The sequence below is a fragment of the Megascapheus bottae genome, unplaced genomic scaffold (genome assembly GCF_031878675.1).
Source record: "Megascapheus bottae isolate mThoBot1 unplaced genomic scaffold, mThoBot2.hap1 HAP1_SCAFFOLD_43, whole genome shotgun sequence".
Lineage (NCBI taxonomy): Eukaryota > Metazoa > Chordata > Mammalia > Rodentia > Geomyidae > Megascapheus > Megascapheus bottae.
The window spans coordinates 1,770,305-1,779,348 of NW_028327392.1; the positions used below are offsets into that span (position 1 = coordinate 1,770,305).

Here is a 9,044-nt window from a genome sequence, read left to right on the forward strand (position 1 = left end):
TAAAGCACATGCCTCCCAACTAACAGAAGGTGGACCTTTAGAGGGCAGTTACCAAACTAGATCCAGACTCATATGTGTTTCTGAGAGTAAAAGAACAGCAAGAACATAGTTTGGTAGAACCCGAATCAGATGAGCAGATGGATTGGATGAGGATTCCCAACACTTGATCCAGTATTGTTCCTCTGATTGCTTCTGGAGCAGTGCAGCTAATTTAAAAATAACCAAGTGTGAAGACACAGAACCCCAGAAAACATGAGAAAGCCTATGCGACTACATGCCTCAGAACACTAAGGAGCTATTGCTCCTGACAGCAGGCTTTTCTCCCATTGCTGTGGGCCAGTAAGAATGGCAGGAATGCTACACTTCCATCTCAGCCAGCATCAGTGGGTGGGGCCCTTGCTCTTTTTGTTCTGAATATGAGGCAAATAAACAAGTCTGTATACCTTTTCAAAATAAAATTCTTTGAAAAATAAAGAATAATTCTTTAAAAAAAATCTTAATTGTGAGAAGACTTTAAGAACAGTGTTGAAAGAAATCTATGGACACTTGGATGCCAATACAGTGATCTCCGTGTTTGCTTCTTTACACACACACACACACACACACACACACACACACACACTGTACTTTCTATCTTACATTTTAAATGGTAATCCACTTGTAGGTACTCTTTTGGTTTCTCCTTCAGTTTTGCTAAAGAATAAAAAGGAATGCAAAAGAAACCATGTCAGTTTGGGTCAAGTCAGTTATAATTAATGTTTAACTAGCAATCTGATCTTCTAAACTTTACACGTAGCAATCTACCATGTCATCTGTTCTAGAAAATGATTCTAATTGATCATATCAGGCCTGTGAAGACAGAAGATTTCAACCTGGTTATAGTTCTGTATGCCTGTAATCAATGCACACTGAACGCAGGAGAAGAAAGATCATTCCAGGAGAGCTCAGAGTACCTTGAGACCATGGATTAACAATAGCAGCAAAATGCCGAAAGAGGTATTCTTGAACTTCTTATTTTTACTACAATAGGACTTTATAGGCTAGCAATGAGGACCTCAGAAAATAGTATTATAAAAGTATCTTTATTAAAAAGTGAAAGATTTATACAATCTGAAGAGAAACCAAACTACATGACTCTGATGACAAAATGCCATAGGAAGAAAAAGTATCGTCATATTCATAAAAATCTCACCATAATGTGGAATTAGGCAGACAGGCTCACAAGATGACCTAGGACTGGTTAAAGAAGAGCTCATGTGTGATCCTCGACTTTGCTCCACAAAGGATTCTTTTTTAGCATAAATTTTCAGTCAAAAAACTGATTACATATGAACCAATCGATTTTCACTGCTCATGTCATATTGCTACTTCATATGACACCTAACATATTAGTAGCTAAAATCAGAAGATAAGTGAATTCGGTCACCATTTAATTAGAATAAAAATGATACGGCTTGAGATAAGTGCTTTCCCAAGCAGGCTTCTAAATGAGATCACATCCAACTTCCACTCACACACAGCCATGTGAGAGGCATGTGTGACAGGCTGACCCTTCCTGATGTATGCTTCTTTCATTTTCCTAGCAGCACTGGTGTTCCAACACAGGATCTTTACTTTCTGCCATGCGCTGCATCACGCCTGCCACCAGTCCTTTCATGGTGTTGGTGTTTCTTTGTGTCCAAGTGCTCAGCTCCAGCCATGTGTATGTGCATACTTATGAGTACATGTGTCTTTACATATATATATATATATATATATATATATATATATATATATATATGAACATAAACTTCCACCTCCACACTTCTCTTGGTTTATATCTTACCTTTCTGTCACATTGCCATCATCAGGTGCTGGACAAGGATCATATGCAGTTGTGCTAAAGTAACAAAAACACCTATGGTCACATATCACATGAATACGGAAGAGTTCAAATTCTGGGTCAAATTCTGATGCAGGTCCTACATTCATGCACTGTTCTTCCCTATAACTGGTTCTCTTCTCACGTTGATTTGAAATAAATGCAACCTTACAGTTTCAGACCATGAAGAAATACACTTGATGACACAAAAATGACAGTTAGCATGACTGGCATTCTGGGAGTGAGTGTGTTTCTAGTTCAGTGTGTCATTAACGAGGACAGGTGCAAGGTCATCTCCAAAAGAGAAAACAACCACATTACTCATCAAGCCAGCAAAGAAATTTGGCCTCAAATCACTAAGGGGAAGGCGGGCTCGTCGACTATCCATGACCTTCCTCACATCTAATCAAAACCTCCAGTTTTTCCAAGTAACTACAGTTAGATGAGAAAAAGTAGCTACAGACTCATTTCTGATCTGAAAACTTCAGTGTCCTCCATTCACATGCTGGGGAAATCATCAGAGTGACTTGGAGCAAGGAACTTTTGTGTAGTCCCTCTATTGAACATTTATTCCCATGTCAATCCATCACTTTGAAACTTATCAACCACTTTTCCATGCAAATAAGTGTGAGTATTAGGGGAAGGAAAAAATTTAATCTGAGACAATTAGATAGAACAAAATCTTTATGTTCATGACTTACAACTAAGTGAAAGCAGTGCTCTTAGCTTTTTGTGTTTTCTCCCTAATGGCCCTCTGTTTTCTCAGTCCAAATTTCCTCTTTCTTCCTAGTTAAGTTCCAGGTTCTCCACTCCTTGTGCCAACTTTTTATTGCCATCATTATAAATATCTACCTTGCTCTAATATTATGTGTGGCACGAGGTTGAGCCTTTTCAGTGTGTAACAGACTTGGATAAGAACAAGTCTTGCATGGTGGCAGAGCAAGACACAGTGCCACTGTAGACACTAATTTCACAATGACAGGGCTCTGAACTATCAGGGATGCATGCATGATCTTGATCTTATACATGCAGTTCTGTGCAGACTCAGTAGCCTCTATTTTTGTTTCTTTTACTTTTCTGCACATAGGATCTGCTTCTTTGGTCCAATCAATTACAGACTCACAAGTTGGAAACGTCATGTTTTCTAGAGGAATATGTTACTAATGTTAACAACGTACTTGAAGCATATTGTCATGACTGAGTCTTTCTCCAACGCTTCAATGGTATTAGAAAAGAAAGTGATCCACAAATCTCTCAGGGGCTGAGATCTGAGCACCATGGTTCAAAGCCAACCCAGCCATGAAAATCCATGACTCTTTTGTCCAATTTACCACCAGAAAACCCAAGGTGGCGCTGTGGCACAAGCGGTAGTGCACTAATAGCCTTGAGCTGAAGAACTTAGGGACAGCACCCAGTTCAAGCCAATGAATTACCAAAATAAAAAATAAAAAATAAAAAGTGAGAGAGGAGAAAGAAAAGTATACCATAACCCAACAAATCTACTTACTCTAGTAGATAATGACGTCTTGTTCAGGTTCAACTCACTTCAGAAGAACTCAAGACTTACATATCATCTAATTATCATCTAATATTCCTTGCTGCTGCTCCTGCTCTTCAGATAGGAGTAAGAAAAAGCAGTCTAGAAGTAAGGCTCCCCTTCAGTATGAATGTGGGCCTTTCAGGGTTTAAGCATTCAAAAGAAGGAAGGATCACCTCTTAGCTACTGGTGCTAGGCCTACTTTTTGGTTTCAGCAAAGGATTCCCAGGTCCCTTGCCACATTCGGAGTAGCTGACAGGCACCGTGATAATCTAAGAATTTTGGATGCTAGTAGTTGCCTTCATAGCACACCATGAGCGAGTGTCTTTGGACAGGTTCTAACATTTCTATTGAGTTTCAAAACACATCATGATTACATTCAATATTGATAAGCAGTGCTTGTGTACCCTGAAGATATCATTGTGCAAAACGAGTTATCACTTACATGAAAAAAAAATTCAACTCACCAACTACTGATGTCTTCATTGGAATGAACTATAACAGCTCTTAAGCCACTATCCTCACTGTGGACATATTAAAAACACACAATAATTAACTGGGAAAATGTGGGAATTAATCATGCATTTTTTTCCAGAACACTAAGTTAGGAAACTAAGGTCTTGTGAATGCAACACAAAAATGCTGCCAACAGAGCTTCATCTCTACCATTTTTGTCCCTGCCACTCCTGCCACTACTGAGATCTCACCCCAGAGCCCTGTCCTTGCTACTCCTTTGCTCATGGTATGGTGACAATTCGGGCCTATAATGAGAAATGCTAATCTAAGGGTTTTGGGTGCTAGGATTTGTCTTCACAGCACACCAAGAACCACTGTCTTTTGATCTGCTCTATCATTTTCTACTTAGTTTGAAAACATGTCATGATTACGTGTGATATGAACAGGCAGTCCTGTGTGCTCTGAAAAGCCATCATTTTCCAAAATGATTTATCAATTAGATGAAAAATGAATCAACTTACAGTAAATGAAAAAATTCTAGAATACAGAAACAAGAGCTTTACCTTGTGTGATAGTTGTTCTTAATGTACTATGTTATTTCTCTTTTCCTTTTTCCCCTTAATTGTTAATCTCATATTGTTATTGTATCTGAAAAGTTACCTGGAATATTACATATGTTTATTTGAACTAAGAGAGGGAGGGGATAAAGCAAGTTGATTGGAAAGGTGTAGGGAATGGGAAATGGGATGAAAACATAAACAGGCGTATCAATGTGTGAGAAGATATTCACCTACTATCTAGGGAAAATAAGTATAAGCACTCTATACATGATCCACAAAATAAAAAAAAATTAAGTCACGCAGTACTGATGTCTTCGTTTGAATGAAAAACAACCGTGGTTAAGTTGCTGTCTTTGCTGTGGACAAATTGATACATATAAAAACTAAGTAGGACAATGTGGGAAGGAATGTTGTATTTATAACAATATTAGGTTAGAAAACTATATCTTGTGCATGCTACACAGATGCTCTGTCAAATGTACTATGCCTCTATCTCCTCTGTCTCTGCCAAAACTTCTCTCCAGTACTGAACTCTGAACTCAGAGCCCTGTCCTTGCAACTCCTATGGTGATGACATGGTGATCCCTCCTACCTAGGCTTGCCTGTTCAATGACACCTCACCTTAGGATTTCACCAGAATGGTAGATGGATGTTTAGACTTGGGTTCACAGGTGTGATTCTGTCTACAGTGGGGGTGAACAGCAGAGGATAGCAATATGAAGCCTTCCAGAGTATTCCTTCTGGCAGAAGTCCATCTCCACTGAATGAGCAAAATGCATTGCATGTGTGAATGAGGAAGAAGAGATACAGTGATAAACAAGAAAGTAAAATATTCCTGGAGCCCTGACTTGAAGCCATAGTATCAGAGTATTGCCACTCTGCCACACACGTGTGGACATGATCGATCTCTCTCTCTCTGTCTCCTACCTCTTTCATTGTAAACCTAAATTTATTCACAAACCCTGTATTCACAGATGTGAGCAGTAAGGAGCTTGACATAATGCTGTGGAGCCATCTGTCTATCCAATCGAAATGGTGCCCATAAAGTACTCACACTGTCACAAACCTTACAACTACAGTTTTGAAATTAGTGCACAATGACAATAATATGTATAATTTAAGGTCTAGGCCTACAGAAAGTCTATAACCATCAAAGAACTGGACATAGCCAACAGAATATGGAAAGGACCGAACAAACATGTAGCCACTTCGATCTGACACTTGTATTTCTTCACCTGTGAAGAAATTGTTATGGCAGGAAATAAATGCATAGGATTCTGTGTCTTTGCCATCAGACCAAAGGAACACAACCAGTTGTAGTAGGATCTCATACACTGGCAATGTGGGGGGTTTTAGGCGTTTCCCAGAAATGATCAATCTGTTTCATAACATTTATATTTATGTATGTTTATCTACTTGTAGATATCTGACCTTTGCTTGAATTCTTCCGTCCCAAGATCTGGTGGGTCATTTTTATCCAAGCTAAAGAGAATTAAATTATAGATAATCAAATACCATGTGCAATCATAGTTTTACATTTTCACTCAGTGTAGTAAGTTAATCTAAGACTAACAAATTTGTAGAAATCAAAACTTTTACCTATTTAGCTAAATGAACAAAGGAATTTACTTTGGGGTAGGGGAGTTACATTTTATCATTTTATGCATGGTCAAAGAATTTTTCTCTCTTAGTAAACCTAATACACTGCTCCCTACAATAGCAAAACACTTTTGTGCAACTCATTTCTCATTTATTCATCAAAATGAAAAAGGAATAATATGACAGACAGAAGATACTGACAATACTTGGAAATTTCCCAGAAATGATCAATATGTTTCCTAACATATACTTATACACGTTGACCTATATGTCTATATCTGACCTTTGCTTGAATTCTTCTGTCCCAAATTCTGCTGGATCATTTTTATCCAAGCTAAAGAGCATTAAATTATATACAGTCAAATACCAAGTGCAATCATAGTTTTACTTTTTTACTTAAGGTAGTAAGTTAACCTAACACTAACAAATTTGTAGAAATGGAAACTTTTACATATTTATCACTTCAAAAGAAAGCTTTTATGCACGGTCAAAGAATTTTTCTCTCTTACCAAACCTAACACACTGATTATTGGTATCATGTAGTTTAATGGTACATGCAACTCACTTCAGAAGAACTCAATCCATTATACAATCTGATTTTCAGCTTTCTAAGTCTGCTCTTCTCTCTCTTTCCTGTCACTAACTTGGCTGATTTCTTAACTGCTTCTCACCAAAAGACAAGAAACTACAGCCTAAAAGCTGGACTCTCATCAGACCTGAAAATGAGCCTGTCTACTAAGTACCAGATTTCTAGAGAAGGAAAGAGGCCCACCAACATTTTCACCTCAGAAACACTGAGACCACCTCATTGTTCCTGACTGGGACTCTCTCCTCCATTGTCTCAGTACAAGTTGCATGTAGGAAATAGTAAATAAGGTAGAGAATAGGTAAATAAGGATACGGTTACTATGTTTTACTTCACAGTATACCATGACCAAGTATCTGCTGCCTGACGCTATCATTTTCAATTTAGTTTCAATACAAGAGAAGGATACATGAGGACACTGATCAGCTGTCATATAGATTGGGTACTAACCTCACCCTAGAAGTGAATTTACACTCAGATGACAGAAAATTCAACTCACCAAATGTTAATGCTTGGGTCACAAACTGTAATGGCAGTTAATGCTGTGTCATCTCTAAAAAATAAAATAATATAAAATCAGCCACAGAAAATCAGTTGGAACATTTAGAAGAAACCAAACTGTTTCTACAAGGCTGTGTACTAAAACCATAACTGTGTTCATCTGAGGAACATGCTCTGCCACTTGAGCTACATCGCCATCTCCAGCTCTTCTGTTCCCTCTAGCTATTTGCTCTGGTACTATGGTGTGAAGTAGGAGACCTGTACTTAAATGAAAAGCAGTATTTCCATTTTACAATAGAATGGATTTGAACCTCTTCAGGAACTTAAACATGGAACTTAGAAAAGTAAAGTTTTCACACAAGATGGAAGAATTGTTCCCCCTACCACAGTACCTAATGCCATCTTGCATGACTTTCAATGCAATGCAATTCAAGGGAGCTCAACCCGGAGGTCACAGCCAATATTCTGCTTCCTCTGTTCCTTCTATTCCCTTCTTATTTTCAACAATCGTGGATGTCTTTACTGACTTACTTGCAGAGAGTACCAATGGGTGGCAGGCCAGAAGCAGAGAACTCTCCACTGCTAACCAGGACAGAGAGAACTCCCTCTCCTCTGGAGTCTCAATCCTTCACCCAATTTGCAAAAAGAAAGAATGGCACAAAAAATTGCACTTCCCTGACCTTCCAAATGGTTCCCACAAACATGGTGCTTAGTCTCTGTACAGCTTTCTACACAAGTCTGTCGACATTTGGGTATCTGACCACTTAGGGCTGTCTTGTGTGCATCCATGTGCATCCTGCTAGTTATTATCAACATCAATAATTAAATTGCACACAGTCAAATACTGTGAGAATTCCAAAACCTACTTTTTCTCTCCAAATAGCTATAACTGCCTGAAAACTAACTCTACATATACTGCATATGCAAGGGGGTATTTCGTGTGCTTTCCTAAAAATATGGCCTCTCACGTCAATGAAATGTTCACCTGTGCTAAACAACCACTTATGCAAGACTGACAAATTCTTTTCCTAAACCACTCGTAGCACTGTTTTTATGGGTTTCCTTATCTTCCATTTCTCTTGCTATGGAATTAATCAAGCTGATCTACCACCTACATTTCTGCTTTCTCTCTTCCCTCCATGCTGGCACTGTTGTTCTCTATCCATCCAGCCTCTCTGAGTGATAAAAAGGATTTGTATTTCATGAGTTATTCGCATTAATATCCAGAATATATGTTGGAATGATCGCACAGACATGCTTTTACTATTTAGTAGTATTTCACATTCACATAAAATTCTAACCCTCACTTGATGGTAACAGCCTTCTCATCCCCTAAATAAATCACAAATGGTATGAGGGAGGTGTCTTCAGCTGTCACGTCTCCCATGAACATCTGATATCCTAGTCATTATATTTTAACCAGTCTCCTTCCCACAGCAATTGAAGGAGACACATCAGGGATGAATACAGCATGAAAAGATTCTCTGGTCTTTTCATCACCATCTCTTGAAATAGACATCCAGCACATAACTGTGTAAATTTTTGTTTAGGCCTGAACGTGAACTTAGAAGTAAGGCATTTTTGGATAATACATATTAAATTAAAACCCAGTAATGACCAGCCTTTACTCATTCATTCTGGAGGAACAGAGGGAGGGAGAGAGGGAGGAAGAAAGAGAGGGAGAGGGAGATAACCATCCTCTAGCTAGAGAAAACAAATTCAATAGAAAGAAGTTTCTTAACCTGCTAAATCTTACAGCAAAACATTAAATTGTTTTTGGCCATTAAAATAGACCAGGAACAAGAAACATTCTTGATATTTCTTCTTAGAAATAGCTAACATTTTAGAAAGGAACTACTGATATCATGGCCAAAGTAAATTAGAAAAATATCAAAGACCTTCAATTGTCATCTATACTTACAGGTCCCTAATCTCAATTACTTT

General features: G+C 38.2%; 1 long non-coding RNA gene across 1 annotated transcript; it reads right to left on the reverse strand.

Annotated features, from left to right (window-relative positions):
• Positions 1 to 639: 639 nt before the first annotated feature.
• On the reverse strand, positions 640 to 4,731 carry LOC150039985 (uncharacterized). The gene is made up of 4 exons (XR_016534128.1): positions 4,714 to 4,731; positions 3,866 to 3,922; positions 1,826 to 1,879; positions 640 to 693 (listed from the first exon to the last, which is right to left on the reverse strand). It is a non-coding gene; the product is annotated as an uncharacterized LOC150039985 (long non-coding RNA).
• Positions 4,732 to 9,044: the final 4,313 nt, after the last annotated feature.